Source organism: Solanum lycopersicum, chromosome 12 (assembly GCF_036512215.1).
Source record: "Solanum lycopersicum chromosome 12, SLM_r2.1".
In the NCBI taxonomy this organism is placed as follows: domain Eukaryota; kingdom Viridiplantae; phylum Streptophyta; class Magnoliopsida; order Solanales; family Solanaceae; genus Solanum; species Solanum lycopersicum.
Genome location: NC_090811.1, coordinates 25,010,397 through 25,031,235, shown reverse-complemented (window position 1 = coordinate 25,031,235; position 20,839 = coordinate 25,010,397).

Below are 20,839 nucleotides of genomic sequence, written 5' to 3'. Positions count from 1 at the left end.
ATTTAAGAGGTTGGAAATTCGTTTCTAGTGTCCATAACAATCCCAAACATGCGATAAAAATAAACAATTAATTTAAATTCTTCCATTTCATCTCAATCATAGATTTTCCACTAACAAAAGCTGAAATGAGCACATCCATCACATGTGTCTCGAAATCCATCCACAATTCATTCTTATACCTATTGAAATTCAACAGATTCACTTTCTCTTTGAAGTTGTGGTGACTCTGAAACAATAAGTGAGCAAGATCAAGCCATACACCCAACGGAAGAACCTCATTTCTCACTTTCAACAACCATCGACACCATCCTTGCTGCAGTTTTTGCTAATCTTTGATGTTTTCGTCATCATCATACACTTCAAATCTATGGTGATACAGATATCTTTTTTAGAAGCTTAAATTTTATCAGAATAAAGACCAAAGGAGAACTTGTCTATTTATACTAGTTGATTGGATAAGACATTGAAACAAAATAATGGTTTTACCCTTAGTTTTAGGATTGCAATCACCTGTCTATTCCATATGCATGTTGTTATAGAATGTATATAGTCTTGATTCATAGTAGAATCCATAGCCTTAATTAAATATTATATTTATAGGAATTAGATGATTAACACGAATCTTCTTTTATTTGTTTCCTATGTTAGCCCATAATGTATTGTACTTATACATTGCTCACTTATTGGAATAAGACATATTCTTCCATTTGATATGATTACATCGTAGCAGATCCTATAGGCTTGATTCATATTAAAAATCATAAATTCTTCGTAGGCTCGATTCATATTAAAAATTGCAAAATCTTCTCTGTTTATTCGAGAAAGAACTGATCATTTCAGTCCTCTCCGGCTTCGCCTTATCTGTTTCAGCACAACCCAAGTTTTATATGGTGTTTAAAACACCCTTTGGAGAGTTTTTATTTCCAGGTTACTCTCTACCATGTAACTTCTACGACTTCAATTTTGTATTTATGTTTTGTGTTTCTGCGGCTGCACTTCTTCTAGGATTCGAATTGTTGTTGGATTTGTGGGTTATGTGTGGTAGTTATCCCTGGTTTTATTGTTTTTTGTTTTTGCCGCTGAGATTGGGATCTATAACTCTGGATTACACAATCTGTTGGAAAATTTTCCATTTGATTCTATTTTAACTTGTGATATTGATTTTATCTAAAAATTTACGAAACATTGGCGTTGTATCTTTGTGATTGGGCTCCATGTATGTCTCTCTATTAGCCTTTCAGATTATTTTCTAGATATTGTCTCAGCATTTCTCTTGATTTAACTGTTGAAGTTGACATTAAAAATGGATGAGTGAGAGAGGAAGCAATCACATAACTCAAGCAAGTAATATTGTTACTATTCAATCTTCTGAAAATATGGCTTTGGTTTCTACGAAGAAATTTGCTCAACATAAAAAATCATTGATGGGATACAATTCTTTTAATGCATTTTCTGAGTTAGATAAGATATGCCTGATTACCACTTCGAATAAATGGATTATTAATTCAGGTGCCACAAATCACATAACTGGAAATCCTAGTATTTTCTCTATCTTTCGACCACACAATTTACCATCTGCAGTTGCTGTAGCTGATGGTTCAACTTGCAATAATGTTGGATCTAGGACTGTCAACCCAACATCCTCAATTACATTGTCAGTAGTGTTAAGTCTACTGAAGTTAGCCTTTAACTTGATTTCTGTCAGCAAAATTACTCCAGATATGAATTGCTATACATTGTCAGTCGTGTCTGCATTTGAAGCACATTGTCTTTTAGGATACCCTTCTTTACCTTTGTTGAATAGACTTTTCCTTAGTTTCAAAATATTCCTTCATTTGAATGTGAATCATGTCGATTTGCAAAACATCATCACAGTTCAATGGGTCCAAGGATTAATAAGCGAGATGGTCAGCTTTTGAGTTAGTTCATTTTGATGTTTTCGGACCATGTCCTGTCGTTTCCAAAACAGTGCATAAGTATTTGGTCACATTTGTGGATGATTCTCTCAGATGACTTGCTTTTTTTATGAAGAGTCTCTCAGAAGTGTTTACCCATTTTTTTGCCTTTTATGCTCAAATCAAAATTCAATTCAATGTGTCAATACGTATCCTAAGGAGTGACAATGCTAAAGAATATATGTCAAAATTGTTTCAGTCATGCATAAGAAAAAATGGCATTCTTCACCAGTCTACGTGTCTTGACACATCCTCTCAAAACAAAGTTGCTGAGAGAAAAAATAGGCACCTACTTGATACAACTCGAGCACTTCTTTTCGGAGTGAAGGTTCAGAAGAATATTTGAGCAGATGCGGTCTCTACGAATTGTTTTATGATAAACTGCATGCCATCGACTGTCCTTGTTGGTAATGTGCCTTACAATGTTCTTTTTCCAAAGAAGTCGCTATTTCCAATGGAACCTAAGGTATTTGCGAGCAAATGTTATGTTCGAGATGTTCGACCATATCTTTCCAACATATATCCCAAGGCATTAAAGTTTGTTTTTCTAGGCTATTCTCACCTTCAGAAAGGATATCAGTGTTATTATATAGATGTTGGTAGATATCTTGTGTCAACTGATGTGGTATTTTCAGAGACTACATTTTTCTGTGCACCTCCCATTATTAATAATCAGGGGGAGGAAGATGAGTGGTTAGTCTATCAGGTTACTCATTCTGTTACAAAACAATCAGACGATGTGGCTCTCCCATCCCCTACTTCTTCTTTTGAGCAGGATTTGACTATTATGCCTTCAACATCTCTAGTTAAACCACCAATTGTTTATGTTTTATGACGGAGACGTGAAATCGAAGATACATGTCCATCACTGAATACGTCCTCACTAGATATTAATCTTCCTATTTCTCTTCTCAAAGGTACACAGACCTGTAAATATACATATTCCATTGGTAATTTTATTTCCTATTAACATTTATCCTCGACATCTAGATCCTTGAATATTTTTCTAGATATTTTTTCTGTACCTAAAACAATGAGGGAGGATTTGAATTATCCTGGATCGTCTGAAGAAATGCTTGAGTAAATTCATGCCTTAGAGGAAAACCACACATGGGATTTGGTGGATTTACCCAACGGAAAGAGACAAGTGGGATGTAAGTTGGTGTACACAATTAAAGCTAATCCCGATGGTTCTGTGGCAAGACAGAAGGCAAGACTTGTGGCTAAAGGGTGATCTAAGACATATTAAGTGGATTATTCAGACACATATTCTTCGGTTGCTAAGTTCACTTCTATTTGCTTATTCATTTCTCTAGCTGCTTCAAAGAATTGGCCTTTACATCCGTTGGATATCAAAAATGCTTTCCTTCACAGTGATCTTCAAGAGGAAGTACATATGGAACAGCCACCTGGTTTTGTTGCTTAGGAGAAGTATGGAAAAGTCTTTCATTTGAATAAGTCATTGTATGGCCTGGAGCACAGTCCTTGAGCTTGGTTTGGCAAGCTCGGTGAGGCAATTCAAGAGTTTGGATTGAAAATGAGAATATGTTATCACTCCGTTTTGTATCATCAATCAATAGATGATACTATCCTTTTTGTTATGTATATTTATGATATTATCACCACAGGAAGTGATTATACAGGCATATCTTCTCTAATATATTTTCTGCATAATAGATTTCATACGAAAGACATAGGTCAATTGAGATATTTTTTAGGAGTAGAACTAAATAGAAGGAAGAAGGAAATTTTTCTATTTAAGAGAAAGTATATTCTTTCCCTACTTGTAGAAACTGCAATGTTGGAAGCCAAACTTTGTAGTACTCCTGTGGTTCCCAATGTGCATCTTATGAAAGATGGTAATGATCTTTTTGATGATCCAGACAAATATAGAATGTTTGTTTGAAATTAAACTACCTTACTATGAAACGTCCGGATATTGCTTTTGCGGTAAGTGTTGTTAGCCAGTTCATGTCCTCACCTACAATCAAACATTGGGAAGCTTTTGCACAAATTTTATGGTACTTGAAAAGTGCCCCTATACTAGGAAGATGGTGTAGCAATCATGATCATACCCATGTTAAGTTTTTTTTTGCAGATGTTGACTATGAAGGATCCAAAATTAATAGGAGATCGACTACTAGCTATTGTGTGTTTGTTGGAGAGAACCTAGTTTTTATGGAGGATTAGGAAGCGAGAAGTTGTATCTCGATCAAGTGCATAATCTAAGTACAAAGATATGTCCTAGTCTACGTATGAGATTATAGGGATACATCATCTTTTAACAAAAATTGGCTAACAAAGGCATTGCATGAAGACGGGAGAGTGACAGACTAATTTTCTCACAAAGGCATTGCATGGAGCTCGAGTTGACTACCTTTGTAACAAGTTTGGAATTTAATCCTACCAAAAAAATCCATCCCATAAAACATCTATGTCATCTAAAACCAAGGGTATGACTGTCAATTGTTTTAATGTCTCTCTCCAATCAATTAGTATAAATAGAGAAGTTCTCCTTTGATCTTTTTTCTGCTATAAATTAAGCCTCTCAAAAATATATTTATATCACCATAGATTTGAAGTGTATGAGGTTGACGAAAACACCAACGATTAACAAAAACTGCAGCAAGGAACAGGGAAGTCGAAAGTTAGAAATGAGGTTCTTCCGTTGGGTTGATTGCCTTATCATGCTAAGTTACAATTTAAGAATCACCACCACTTCAAAGAAAGTAGGAATCTGTAGAGTTCAAGATGTATAAGAATGGATCATCAATTGATTTTGAGAAACATAAGATGGATGTGCTTGTTTCAGCTTTTGTTAGTGGAAAAGCTATGATTGAGGTGGATATGGTAGGATTTAAATTAATTATTGATTTTTTTCGAATGTTTGGAATTGATTTGGACACAGGTAACGAACTGCCCAATCTCTTGGATTGATGTTGATGGAAAATATTTCATCTTAAAATCTTCATTGAGGATTTAGAAAATCTGCCAGAGATTCATGATATTGAAAAAAGAAAGAGGAAGAAGGGAAAATGAGTCAGAAAGTTTATCGCAGATTTTTGTGGCTACGACTACTTAATTAATTCTAAAGGGACATGTGACAAGGACAATGAGGGAAGAGGAGAACGACTATTAAAAGGTAAAGGATTTTGTGATGTCTTTTTGTATGACTCTTTTAATCACTGCCATTCAGCAGTGTATAAAACCAGTCCTACGAAACAAGCGAGATTGCATATTTTTAAAAACAAAATGGAGATTTTAACGAGGGCTAGATGGGTCACTAAAGTTTTAGTTGCGTGGTATGAGATCCTCCAAGTAACTTAAATAATCTGCTAACTTTTACAAACTTGTAATTTACCCGTATTTTTTTAAGATATATGAACAAGTAAAGTTTTCTAAGAATTGACAAACACTCGTACCATTAGTTTTTAGGCTCTTAGAGCGCTTTGGCATATTGTAGGCCCTGTTGTCCTATAGAAGATGAAAAAGACCACAATTACTTATACATGGCAATAGATAGGTTCAAACCTAAGAAAATCAATGCCCAAAGACCTAAAGGATACAACATCAGACCTTTAGAATTGGCGTCATAGCCTCAACATAGCTAAGAAGGTGTTGCTCCTGCAAGCCTACCCTACAATGAGCAGCTAAATCTCTTACTGCCCTTCCAGACACAGAAATTTTGTAACCACTACCTTGTAAAATTACTCTAAATAGTTCATATATATATATATATATATATATATATATACACACACACACAGACACACATGTACATGGCTACATTTGTGGATTTGATATTTAGATGAAGTAAAGACAACCTTCATTACATATTTATTATCAAAACAAAATGCCTAACTTAAGTAAATTATCAAATCACAACAGTAAAGTTCATCAAAACCTTTCTTTTAAATGAAATTTTGGTTTTAGTTTCATTTCTTTTTTATTATACATTTGAATATGAAGGTGTAATCTGGCACTTCATTAGAATCTTAGACTACGAGATTGAGGTCTTTGATAGCAATGTGACTAACAGGAGCATTAAATTGCAAAGAGACAACCATGAGTTGTGCACCAACCAAATACTCCTACAAATAACCTCCTTTAGGAAGGACATACCGGTATTATATTGATACAACACAATATCATTTCTACTCAAACCCCACTTCCGTCAATGACTTCAATCTATGATTGTCCCATAACCATATGGAAAGACGGTGCTACCAAGGTAGAAAGGATTTTTATCATTCATGTAGTTGCTAAAGTATTTCACTAGTGGCACTTATCCCAAAGTAAGGCCTGACTGATTTCTATTGAAGTAAACTAAAGAAGGATCAATGATAAACTTTGAGAACTTTAGCGAAGTCGAAATACATCGATGACTCTAAATACTTAGGGTTTAGGCTTCCCCATATATCAATTAAAAGGTGTAAAACATATATAAGATCTAACATAGATCACATAATAAAAAGATAGCCACTGTTACCTCATTGTCAACACCCGTAAAAAGGAGCAGGAGCAATAGGAATTGAAGTTCTCTGTTTGTGTCCTATGCCTTTTGTATTGGACAAGTATCCGTCATACATAGAAATCAAGAGATAATAGAATGTCTAAAAAACAAAGTAGGATACAAATAACCTTTTATAACAAAATGCATTTAAAATAACCATATAAGCATATATGCATGGAGATGACATTCTTAATTTGAATTAAACATCTAAGTTTGACATTTCATATGGTTGAAAGTGAAAGAGAAGTGGAGAATTTATTCTCTCCAATAAGATAAAATGAGCCAGAATGTACATCTTCCATCTCACAGTCATATAACCTGATTATATAAAGAAGAAAACAAGAACCACGAAATGAATAGAATCAAACACAAAGTATTCGAGTGACTATATACGACACAAAAGACAGGTTGTTAGTAAATGTTTTCTAAGTTAATACTTCACAAAGCAGCCACCAATTCTTTTGATAAGGTTAAATGATTTCTTAATGATTGAGAAAAATCATGTGTACAAGCCATATAAGCAGAAATAGAGATTTCATACCAAAATATGGTCTTCTAAAAAAAACAATTAATCCTTCATACAAGCAAGGATATCATAGGTGCACCAAAAAAGAAACTAAAGATAAAAAGGCTAATCCTTACATTTACAAAATCAAAATTTATCCCTTCAAACACTCTCTCCCTCTCCTTAAATACAACCCACATAAAAGATAACATCGCAAAAAACCTACCCACTAACAAGGCGACATAATTTAATTCCCAAAAACATACATTATACCAACTAGTAGGATATATTGGACATTGAATGAAACATGCTAATAACTATCAACAAAAGAGAAGTTGAGGCTATCACTTCCTCATAGAAGGTGCGTAATGTACAAGAAATAGTCGTGCAACTCCTAAGAAAGAAGTTTATTAGATCCCCTAATAAGACATTTATAAAAAGTCATCTAATAGTAAATAAAAGACATTGGTATTGTCTTATCTATGATGTTAATTATAATTCAAGTAAGTTTGTATCTTATTTGAGCATAAAAAGATATCTTGATCATTACAACCCCATTCTTTATCTTTGGGCCATCATACATCGACACTCATTTCACATTTAGCAAATCTAGCATAAGGAAAAATCTCGTCAGTATCTCATAAAGTGTAGGCTCCCTATTCAGTAGCATCTACATATATATTTGAGGCTTCAAGTCCCTGCATGATTCACTCAAGAAATAATTTCCACCACTGAGATCCGTATATAAAATTTTTGGTCCTCTATATTTGACAAAACCTAACATAAATAAAGATGCACCATTCCTTGGGTATGTTGTTGTTCGTTAATGTGGTGTATGTTTCTCAGCACTAATAGCCTATGTTGCTCAGATGCGGTGCGTGTGTCCGATTTGTTTGCGGATATATATGTTTATCCTTAGAGATATAATTTTAAAGATTCGGACATATGTATCCATGTAAGTATCCGTGTGCAGGGATTCTCCTAAAACTTATTAAAATATGTTAAAGAAGAGTTAGAAAACCTAAATTATGAGATATTACGGGAGAACTTGAGGATAATCTGGAAGGAGATTAATTAAATTGGAGTGAAATAAAAATTTATAGATAAAAAGTATTTCATTTTCTTAAATTTCACCTTAGTGTTTGTATTAATTAGAGACAATCATTAAAATTGTTTACTGTTAGTGTCACGCCCCACCGAAGATAAGAATTCATGTAAGTTACTACTCAAATATTTTTCCTTTCCTTAATGCCTCCAATCGTTTCCAATTTATCAAGTATATATATGCACAATTTGTGAGTTAACGAGCATATAAATACTCATATTATTCTATATCTAGTCTTGACAAAAAAACACACCTAATTGTGATACTTTAATTAAATTTATATAATAGGATAATCCGTAAAAATATAATTACCTATTTCAATATATTAAAACTAAAATTCATATTGTTATAACAATCCAAAGGGTTACAAACTAAGTCATGTTAATCCCTTACTTCAATGAGTGAAACAAGATTAGAAGAAACCTCAAAACTATTACTTGTAATTTATTATACTATTCCTCAATTATGTTAAAGCGTCACTCCAGAAAATAACATACCAATTTAATCCATCAATTTCAATTGACCTATGATGCACCGAAACCAATTTGCAACACCAATCTTTATTTTGCACATGAAACTCCAACGAGTTGTACTTGACAGTAACATACATGCCTAATACTATGATTTCATCATGTTACATCAATATTATAATAATAACAATAATATGATCTATATTAAAATATCAAAACTTTAATCATAATATGATAATAATGAAAATATTTAACGTCAATTTAAACTGATCCAAAAAGGGTAACTACAAAATCAAAAGACTGAACTAATATGCTTGTTTCTTAAATTTAACCATACATTATTTATATTATATAAATATTGTCATATTTTAATCCTTATACCAACCCTTTTTTCAATGAGCAATTAATGTTTGTTCTTCACTTTACAACGGTAACAATAAAGTAACGCGTCCCTAAACTAAATTCTTAACTCCTCAAAAGAATAACTCTTTAGCCATTGCAATCAGAGAAACATATTCTTGCTCTCACCTCTTTCTGAAGGCTACACAATGTGCCGCTAATTTTAATTTTATTTTTCTTTATGACCTTGACTCGTTTAAATTCAATTCGAGTGGTGCCACAATGTCTCCTCAAACTTTTCGTACTACCTGTTACTTACTATATAGTAGAAAATCACAACCTTAGATACTCGAAACTCTTTATTACGTTACAAAATTCATTTAAGAAATCTCGATTGTATGGTTTCATCCCTATCACAATCTCTCATGAACTGTTTTTGCCATTATGCCAACTTAGCCCTTGTCTTCACCACAAGGTGTACGTTTTCCTCAAAATGATACCTCAAGCCTAGTTATACCAATAAAATTCAAAGGAATAACTTAAATTTATATGCATTTTCATACCAATATCTTCAATTCACTTCATATTTTAACTATACATGACGGGATTTCCTCACATTATTATACTACGTTTTTTTTAATGTTCTTAGATCTTCTTTCTTAAAACCTTAAGATTGATTTATAGACGTGGACAATCTCATAGGTTAGTGAAATTAGAATACTCCCTTACATGAATGTTAAATTAATCTAATATTCAAACTAGAAACATCATATTTAGTACATCTTCTATATTTTGTAACAATATTTATTTATATTTTATTATAATACAATTAAGATCACCAACAATACAATAATAACAAAGTACCATATTAAAGAGAAAGGAGGACAAAGTACATTTAAATGGTGCAACTAAGAGAATTTATTAGTGAATTTTTTTATTTTAATAATACTTACTCTACTTATAAAAATACAATGGGGAAGTTATTACCAAATTTCTTGATCAGAATGGGTAGTATGAGATTAAGCTGCTCGTGTAGGATAGGCTGGCAGGAGCTACACCTTCTTCGTGATGGTGAGGCATCTGAGCCAATTGTAAAGGTCTGCTGCTGCATCCTCGTAAAGGTATTTAGGCATTGATTCTCATAAGTTTGAACCTAGCTATTCCCCTGTACAAGTAATTTTCATATTTTTCATCTTTTACTAGATTTCAATGCCAACAGTGCAAAACACTCATATTTTCAATTATAAAGAAGAATAATTAGTTTTATATAAGACATATTAAAAGGAGGAAAACTTACAATATATTTAGTCATATCATAAATTTCGAGTGAAAAGATAGAGAAGATGTTGAGTGCCAACAAAAGGTGAACTTTGAAATCCTCCTTGCTACAAGAAATTTTTAATCGATCATGGCCAATTCCCAATAGCAACAAAGATACTAGAACAAAGGATAAGCCTGGCGAACACAAGAGTTTGCCAACTGCTCTATGAGGCAAATATGTTGACCTCCGTATACATAATACAATGAATCTATCTCAAAACATTAAACCTGCTATTGTTGCACCTATTCCCATCAAACATTGTTCGTATAACAATGGTATTCCGAGAATAACATGGACTGAAGATGATCTTAGGCGGATAACATCATTGAAACCTTACAATATGCGATTATAGGGATGTTTTCCTATGAGTGTCCACAGTTTGATGATATACGAATTCGAATTCCAAATCAATGTAATGTGAAGGGTGGATGTAACATTGGGTTACTATGGAATGTATATATAAATGCAGAGATGGGAACTGCTGAGTCCAACAAATCAAATATTTACTTGTGGTATGATAAATTAGTGCGTAATAATGAAATATGGACACTAAATTTCATTTAAGCTAAGTGTTCAACACTTGAAAGACTGGTTTTTTTTATGATATTTATTCAGAAAGTTGTCTTGTAGGTGGCGACTTCAATGTTATTTTGAATGATGAAGAGAAAATATGAGGTCTTCTTTTTTATTGTCCGCAATGGATTTGTGAACAGGACTGTAGTACTGTATAATAAATAAATATTTACCATTAATATTGAGGACTGACTCATTAATGCTACCAAAGATTTTGAATGGAATGTATAACTTTTTAATTGTCGTAGACTTCTTAGAGTGTTCAGATAAAAAAAATAGAAAAGTAACAATGATATAGTTTTTTCAGATCTATTGAAGAATACAAAAGTTTTCTACATGAGAGTTTCTCTTTAGCAGTCCAAATATATGTAAGTAAGGCAAAGATTGAATTATTTTATCAAAGTCAAAATGAGTAAAATAAATAACATGGTGTGTACCTTCTTAAAGCTTGTAACACCGTAGAGATTGTCAAGTTTGTATGGCTAACCTGTAATGACCAGGCGACCAGCTGGATCAGATTTAAATTGTACCTATGTTTAACAAGAAATAATTGCATTAGAGCTTTGATATGGTGTTAAAAGACAAAAACAAAAGGCAAAAGTAACACAAGTTGAAACAGTTATTCTGTTGTCTTATGATGCTGAATCATGACCTTTGTTTAAAATTTTTACATAAAAACAGAAATGTCTAAGTAATAATAGCAAAATACAAATCTGTAAAACTTAGCATAATATTGATGTTTTTTGGACGATGTCCTATACCAATGTATAATATAATAGTCCCCTTTGTCCCTCGTTACAATCTCCATCGTGTGTTCATAAGTCTGCATTTTGTTCCCTAGCACCAATTTTCATACACTGGTGAATAGAAGTGATTTTAACAGTCATACAAGACGACATCAAGAAACCCTTTACCTTTGGATAGTAGTTCTCTTCTTCCTACATTGGCCATATCCTACGCCACTTTGGTAGAAGCAATTCAATAGTTGTAGACACAAAAATCCGCAATGAGTTGCCCAATCCATTTTCATTCTTCTTTTCTTTCTCTTTCCTTTTTTGATCTCATGAATCTCCAACAGGTTTTTTGAATCCTCAATAAATATATTGGGGATAAAATCATTGCCATTAACATCAATTCAAGAGATTGGCAGTTCGTTCCAAGTGTCCATTACAATCCCAAACATGTGATAATAAATCAATTAATTTGAATCATTTCATTTCATATCAATCATATCTTTTCCACTAAGAAAAGCTAAAAAGACCACTTCCATCAAATGTTTCTCAAAATCCATCCACAATCCATTATTATACATCTTAAAATTCAACAGATTCCCGCTCTCTTTGATGTTGTGGTGACTCTGAAATAGTAACCGAAAAAGATCAAACCATCTACCCATTGGAATAACTTCATTTCTCACTTTTAACTTCCGATCAACACCATCCTTGCTGTAGTTTTTGCTAACCGCTGGTGTTTTTGTCATCATCAAACACTTCTAATCTGTGGTGATATAAATATCTTTTTGCGAGTTTTAATTTCTATTAGAAGAAAGACCAAAAGAGAAATTGTATATTTATACTAGTTGATTGGAAAATACATTCAAACAGAATGAAGGTTAGCACCATGGCGTCCCACATGAGGGATTTCACAAGGATGAATCCCCCTACTTTCTATGGGTCCAAAGTGGAGGAAGACCCCCAAGAGTTTATTGATGAAGTCTACACAATGCTCTATCCTATAGGGTTGACTACTAGTGAAAAGTCTTAGTTAGACACCTACCAATTAAAGGACGTGACCCAAACTTGGTACATTCAATGGAGAGACAATAGGCCTTTGAGGGGTTGTCAGGTTACATGGGAGATTTTCAAGTATTCTTTTATTAATAGGTTCTTTCCAACGAAAAAGAGTGAAGCGAAGGTGGAAGAATTCATCAACCTTCATCAAGGAGGTATGAGTGTGCTTGACTACTCTTTGAAATATATTAAGTTGTCAAAACATGCTCCTTTTTTGGTTCCCAATCCGAGGGATGAGATGAGTTATTTTATGACAATAGTGTTCAATGACTTGAAGAAGAATGTCGTTCAAATATGATACATGATAATTTGAATATTTCTCATCTCATTGTTCATGCTAAACAAGTTGAGGAGGCAAGGGTTGAGAAGATGAGTAGAGATGCTAATAGGGCAAGGTCATATGATTGTGGCTTTTCAAACGGTAGGCTTGATATCCAAGAAAACCAAAGCTCAAAAAGAGGTTCTCCAATCAAGTTCCTTCTAAATTTCCCAAGACTCATGATGATAGGGTGTGTAACCCTAAATATCAAAACGGAAGAGGTACTAGCTCATCAAGCAACAAGCCAACTTGTGGAAAGTGTGGCAAGAAGCATTATGGTGATTGCCTTGTTGGGACGAACAATTACTTTAGGTGTGAGAAGAGTGGCCAAAAGTTTAGGGATTGCCCTAATGTGAAAGGGTAAGATAAATAAAGTGGGAAATCTTAAGATAGTAGTTCTAATGTTGATTCTCCAAAGAAGAATCGTTTTTATGCACTTTGTTCTAGGGGTTATATAGAGAGTTCTCCCGATGTGGTGATTGGTCTGTTACAAGTCAGTTATATTGATGTATATGGTTTACTTTATTTGGGTGCCACCCTCTATTTTGTTACTCATTTTGCAGCTATAAAGTTTGATATTTTGCCTGATATTCTAAATAAACCTTTTATGGTGTCTACCCAAGTGGGTGAGTCGTTGGTCTCAAAGAGGGTATATAGAAATTATCCGATAATATTGCCCAATAGAGTTACTCATGTTGAATTAGTAGAAATTGATATGGTCGACTTTGACGTAATTTATTGGATGGATTGGTTGCATGATTGTTTTGCTCCCATTGATTGTAGAACAAGAACTGTCAAGTTCAATTTTCCTAATGAACCCGTGTTAAAGTGGAAAGGGGGGATTATATTCCTAGAGGTTGTATTGTCTCTTGTCTAAAGGCTTGTTAGATGATCTCTACAGGGTATTTATAGCATATTGTAAGAGTCAATTATTTAGACTCCGAAAATCCTCCCATTGAGTCGTTCCCCGTAGTAAGGGAATTTCTGGAGGTCTTTCCTAATGATCTTCTAAGAGTCCCTCCCGAATAGGAAAGTGATTTTGATATTGACTTGCTACTGGATACCAACACTATTTAAATTCTTCCTTATCATATGGCCCTACAAGAATTGAAAAAGTTCAAGGTTCAACTCAAGGACTTACTAAAAAAAGGCTTCATTTGACCGAGTATTTCTCCATTGGCTGCTCCGATATTATTTGTGAAGAAGAATGATGAGTCCCTTAGAATGTTCAATGATTATCATCAACTCAATAAAGTAACTATTAAGAACAAGTATATACTCTCTCGGATTGATGACTTGTTTGATCAACTTCAAGAGGCAAGCTACTTTTCTAAGATTGACTTGAGATGGCGATATCACCAACTTAGGGTGAGAGGTAAGGTTGTACCAAAAATGTCATTCCAAACAAGATATGGTCACTATGAGTTTCTAGTAATGTCTTTTGGTCTCACTAATTCCCCGATGGCATTTATGGACATGATGAATAGGGTGTTACCAAGTTACCTATATCCATTTGGCATTGCCTTCATTAACGACATCTTGGAATATTCGAAAAATGAGGGTGAACACATGAACCATTTGAGATTGGTGTTGTAAGTGCTTAAGGAACACCAACTACTTGCCAAGTATAGAAAATGTATGTTTTAATTGAGGTTCGTGGCGTTTCTTGGTCATACTTCTCTAGTGAGGGTGTTGAGGTAGATCCAAAGAAAACAAAGGCAGTGAAATATTTCCCTAGACCGTTAACTCCAACCAACATTAGAAGTTTCTTGGGTATACTAGGATACTATAGGAGATTTGTGGATGGTTTTGCGTCCATAGTATGTCCCTTGACTACCTTTACCCAAAAGATTGTGATATTTGAGTAGTCGGAAGCATGTGAAAGAAGCTTCCAAATTTTGAAAGATAGGCTTAAATCCGCTTCGGTATTGACTCTACCAGAGAGTACCAAGGGCTTTGTGGTATATTGTGATGCCTGCCGAGTGGGCTTAGGGTGTATTCCCATGCAACATGGGAAAGGAGTAACCTATGTTTCTAGAAAACATAAGGTGCATGAGAAGAATTATCCAACTCACTTTCCTTAATTAGCAGGCGTGGTATTTGCCTTGAAAATATTGAGGCATTAATTGTATGGTATCCATGTTGATTTGTATGTAGACCACAAGAGTTTCCGATATGTGTTTACTCAAAAGGAGTTAAATCTTCGACAAAGATGGTGGTTGGAATTGTTGAAGGATTACGACATGAGTGTTCTCTACCACTCCGGCAGGGCCAATGTGATTGAAGATTCTCTATGTTGTATAAACATGGGTAGTGTGTCTCATGTAGAAGAATCCAAGAAAGAACTAGTGAAAGATGTTCATAGGTTGGCTCGTTTGGGTGTTCGATTGAAAGATTCTCCAAATGGAGGTTTCATGGTCTTTCATAACTCCAAATCATCTTTGGTGGTTGAGGGGAAGTCCAAGCAACACCTTGATCAATCATTAATGGAGTTTAAAGAATCATTTCTTGGTAAGCTTGAGTCATTCTCCTTAGGGGTTAGTGGTGTTTTGAGCTATGAAGAAAGATTGTGCTTTACCAATGCCAGGGTCCTTCGTTTGGAACTGCCCTTTTCCTTTCCAAAGTGGAATTCCTCCTTGCTTTCCCCTTTGACCTGTGCCAAACTCCACTTTTGCTGCATGATTTGAGAAACCAGATTCTTGAGGAAGCTCATGGGTCTCGTTATTCCATTCATTAGGATTCTAAAAAGATGTATCTTGACCTTAAAGAAGTGGTTTTGTGGGAAGGTTTAAAAGGGGAAATAGCATAATTTGTTTCAAAAAGTCCCAATTGTTAGAAAGTGAAAGCCGAGCACCAAAACCAAGTGGACTATTTCAAGAAAACAAAGTTCCCACTTGGAAGTGGGAAGATATTAACATGGTTTTCATGGTAGGGTTGCCTCGACTCAAAAGAAACATGACTCTATATGGTAGCTGTTGATCGGTTGACCAAATCCACTCATATTATTCTTGTCAAGTCAACATACTTGGCGGAGGATTATGTATGGATCTTCATAAATGTATTGTTGTAACCATGGTATTCCGTTATCCATCATATCAAATAGGGGGTGCACAATTTACATCTAGGTTTTACACATCATTCCAAAAAGGGTTGGGTACAAAGGTGAAGTTAAACACCGCTTTTCATCCCTAAACGGATGGTAAGCAGAGCATACTATTCAAACCCTTGAGGATATGCTTAGAGCTTGTGTAATTGAATTCAAAGTAAATTGGGATAAACATTTGCCTTCGGTTGAGTCTTCTTACAACAATAGTTACCATGCATCTATATCTATGGCTCATTTTAAGGACTTGTATGGTAGGATATGTAGGTCTCCAATTGGATGGTTTGAAGTGGGCGAGTCTTCACTCTTTGGTCCTGAATTTTTTTATAAGACTTTGGAGAAAGTTCGTAAAGGTCTTATGCCGACCATTAGAGAGGGGACTTAAAATATGAAGAAGGTGATAAGGTGTATATAAAAATTTCTCACATGAATGTAGTGGTGAGATTTGGTAAGAAAGTGAAGTTGAGACCTCGTTATGTGGGTCCCAATGAAATTTTACAAGTGTTTGGAAAAGTTCCGTACGAGTTGAGATACCTACTAAAGTAGCTTCGATTCATGTGGTGTTCCATATATCCATGCTTAAGAAGTGCATCAGTAATCCGCGTCGATTCTTCCTATTGAGGGTCTAGGTGTGGATGACAAACTCTCCTATGAAGTTGTTTCTGTGGAAATCCTTGATCGTCAAGTGAAAAAATTGAGAAACAAAGAGGTAGCCTCCGTAAAAATCGTGTAGAGGAACTACCTAGTGGAGGAGCAACATGGTAGGCTGAGGCCGACATGAAGTCCCGTTATCCTCATCTCTATGTTGCTTAAGGTTAGTAGTTCCAACTAATAATCAAAATAATGAATAAATTGAATTTTACTTGTTTTGCAAAGATGTGCATACTTATGATAAAGGTTTTTGTTAAATTGAAGTTTCATGTAAAGAAACTACACTTTTCCTCAATTTTGCACTTATTTGTGTATTTGGTATGATGATTCCTATACGAAATGAGATTGAGAATGATAATATTTTTGAATTATTTTGGTATAAATTACTCTATATGTTGTGTTGAACTCATCTTGTTGTTGAGAAGGAAATTTCTCATGTAGTAATGTTGAGCTCCTAAGTGAAGAAATGGATGTTTTGAGTTGCGTTGTGTAAAAGGTCATATGGTAATGTTGATTTGAGTTGTAACTCATATTTTGATATGACTTTGTTTGTTGGGGTGCTAGTATTGAGTCTATTCCTTCCTTTTAAAGAATTTTACTGTCATTCGGGACAAATATTCCTACGGGGGAATAACGTAATACTCTGAAAGTCTAAAGCCTAATCTAGAGCCTAAAATGAGATTCTAAGAGTTTTAACACCGCTTTTAGGTCAAATATAATGTATATAAGTCACTTTGGAGGGTTTTGTTTTGGGAATTTGATTTAGGTGATCTTTTTTATTTTGTTTTGGGAATTTGGGTTTTAACATGAATTCCCGTCTCTCTCTAAATCCTCCATTGAAAAAGAAAGAAACTTGAAGAAGAATACAAATTTCTCTAGGATTTCACTTCAGTTTTGTGTATTAATCTTTATTATGTCATGGATTCTTCACTCTTGGGATTTCATTACCCAAGAGGTCCTTTCAAAGTTGAATTCTAAATCACCCAATTCCAAGGGTTTTCCTATTCTAATGTGTATTCTTCGACAATTGAAATTGATGATTGATATGATTAGGTGTAATTGAATATGACTAATGAAGTATAGACTGTTGAGTAATTTATGATAATTATGGAAAATTAGTGTAGATCATGTCCCTTTCCCTAATTTCCCCAAATCTTGGATCTTGCTTATAAATTGATGGGAAATGGAGAATGTATTGATTGATAGACTCTTTTTTATCTATCCTAATTCTTTCATCGACTGTGTAGGGTAATGTATTATGAGGATTGGATCTTTTTCTTTAAGAATTCATGATGAACGTTTTTCCCTTAACCCTAGGTTATGAATTGCAGTTTATTGGGATAGTGATGAAGCAATTGATTTAGTTATTGTATTAATTACTAATGAATGATGTTACTACACCTATTATGAGATGAAATTTGTTTGTTGATGGTAAGACCAAGATGAGGGCTTTTGAAGGAGATGAGGTAAGTCTTGTGATCTTAACCCTTAAGTTCAATTATGATTATTTGTGTTTAGTAATGAAGTTATATTAAAGTATACCTTATGATGAGATTGATTAGGGTTGGTATGATATTGAATTGTAATGTCTAGAATTATAACTTGTCAGTTGTTAGCTAGGATGTAATGACATAAGGGTTGTGATGAATTTGCATATGTGCATTGTCATATATGATTATGTAAATGTGCTGACCTCACATGTGTGAATTATAATGAAAGGACAATATTCATGTCATTCCTATTGATCTATGATGATGACTATATAAGGGGTAGACCCTATGACCTAAACTAAGTTGCAATTATTAATGAATGACATTTCAAAAAAAGACTCTAACTTAGCACTGAGTAAACTATATGTGAGGAGTGTCCCTTCCCACATAGAGAAGGTAGGATCACTAATGTACTCATGTGATTGGAGACTATAGTGCATGCAACATAAAGAGGGTTCCAACTACACCTCCTAGTTCATGAACTATGTTGCAACCATATGAATACTAGCTAGTGGATCCACATAAATGGTACGTTCATGTTTTGGTACTACCTTGTCAAGCAGTCCGCCTTCTTTTGGTGTAGGGTTCCATGACATCGGATTCCACATTAGCTCATGTGGTCAATGTTGGTTAAGACAAGATGTTCCCAAAAGGTAAAATGAAATAATGAAGTGAACTCTAACTAGGATGATAAAGGGGTTTTACTTAGTCTAGGTAGGGCTATGAGACTCTACCTATAAATTGCATTAGTTATACTTGAGGGAAGTCTTAGAAGGATCTTCTTCTGTGCTTATATGCTTATAAATGTAAATAATATGTATATGTTGATCGTAAGTGTTTATGACACTATGTAATATTGGTTTCACTTGTGAAAATGTTGTAGGTTTGTATTGCTAAAGTATGATGATGGTTACTCTTAATGATGTAGTATGTGAAGTTGGGTATTGCTTATAGTTCTTATTAGGTTTACTTGATTGAGTGAGGTTATGGGGTCTTACTTAGTCATTGCACTAGTGGACTTAATGAGGGTTCATGAGTAATGGTCTTTCTTTTGTTATGATGTTATGAACTCTCAAACATGCTTGTTGATATTATCACATGATGATAGAATTGTCTTGATTATGTGCTCAATTATGTTGATATGCATGTTGACTTGACTAACTTGATATTGTTGGTTTGGTAATGTACATGGTCTTGAATTAATGAATATGTGCTATTGACTTGTATTTTGTTGTTGAATGTGCATAATGTGTTTTCAAAGTAAATTAGCATGTTTTAATGAAATGTCCCTTTTTAGCATGATTTCTATGTTGTATGTGCATATAATTCTATCGTTAGTAGAAGTGATGTAGTAACCACATTTCGCCCTTTTCCCCCAAAATTTTAGGTTTCGATCGTTGAACGGTTCCTGGCGACTATTGAAGGAAGGCTTTGGAATCATTCTCCTAGTGTGCCTTGCTATTACCTTTATATAGTCTAAAGAAATTTTTTTCATTCATGTTGTTTCAAGATATTGTATTAAGCCCTAGGTGGAATTTCTACATTGTGTAATGGATTATGCTCATGTTGATTTGACTCCGTTTAGATGGTTTAATATTAGACATCCCTTTTAAGACTATGTTATGTATTTTATATACGTGTGCCACAAAAGTAGAAGACTATGTAATATTTTTATACGAAGGGTCTATGTATACTCGATATGAATAAAATTTGTGTAAGAGAGAGGTCTAATTAAATCTCATTAAGTAGTGTAGATGAAGAGTTTTTAAATTTTTTGCATTTTTAAGCTATGAATGTAATTATATGTGGTAAGAGTCTAAAGGATGCTCCCCAATTGTGACATAGGTGCACCAAAAAAGAAAGTAGATATAAAAAGGCTTATCCTTACATCTACAAAGTCGGAATTGATACTTCAAATACTCTCTCCCTATCCTTCCATACAACCCATATAAAATATAACATCCCAGACAACATACCACTAATAAGGCGACATAATTCAATTCCCACAAAAATACCTTATACCAAATATTCGCAGAATGGTGGAAAATAGTCAAAACATGCTAATAATTATCAATAAAAGATAACTTTAGGAAATTACATTCTCACAGAATTTGTGGAATGTACAAGATATAGTCACGCAACTCCTGAGAAAGACGAATGTTTAGAGCCCCAAATAAAGCATTTAGAGAAAGTCATCTAATAGTAGACAAAAGGCATTGCTACTGACTTATATATACAGTTGATTATAATTCAAGTATGTTTGTATTTTTTTCTAGCATAAAAAGTTATCCTCATCATTACAACCCCATTCTTTATCTTGGGGACATCATACATCGATAATCAATTCACATTGAGAAAATCTAGCATAAGGAAAAATCTCATCAATATCTCATAAACTGTAGGCTCCCTATTCAGTAGAATCTGCATATATTTGAGGCTTCAAAACCCTGTGTGATTCAGTCAGAACCAATTGTCACTACTAAGATACGTTTATAAAATTCATGGTCCCCTATATTTGATGAAGACCTGACAGAAATAATGATGCAACATTCCTTGGGTATGTTTTCATTAATTAATGCGGTGTATGTTTCATAGCAATATTACCCTATGTTTCTCGGATTCAGTGGGTGTGTCCTATAAGTGTGAGGATATAGATGTTGGATCCTTCATGATATGATTTAGACTCATGGAAATGGAGCCATATA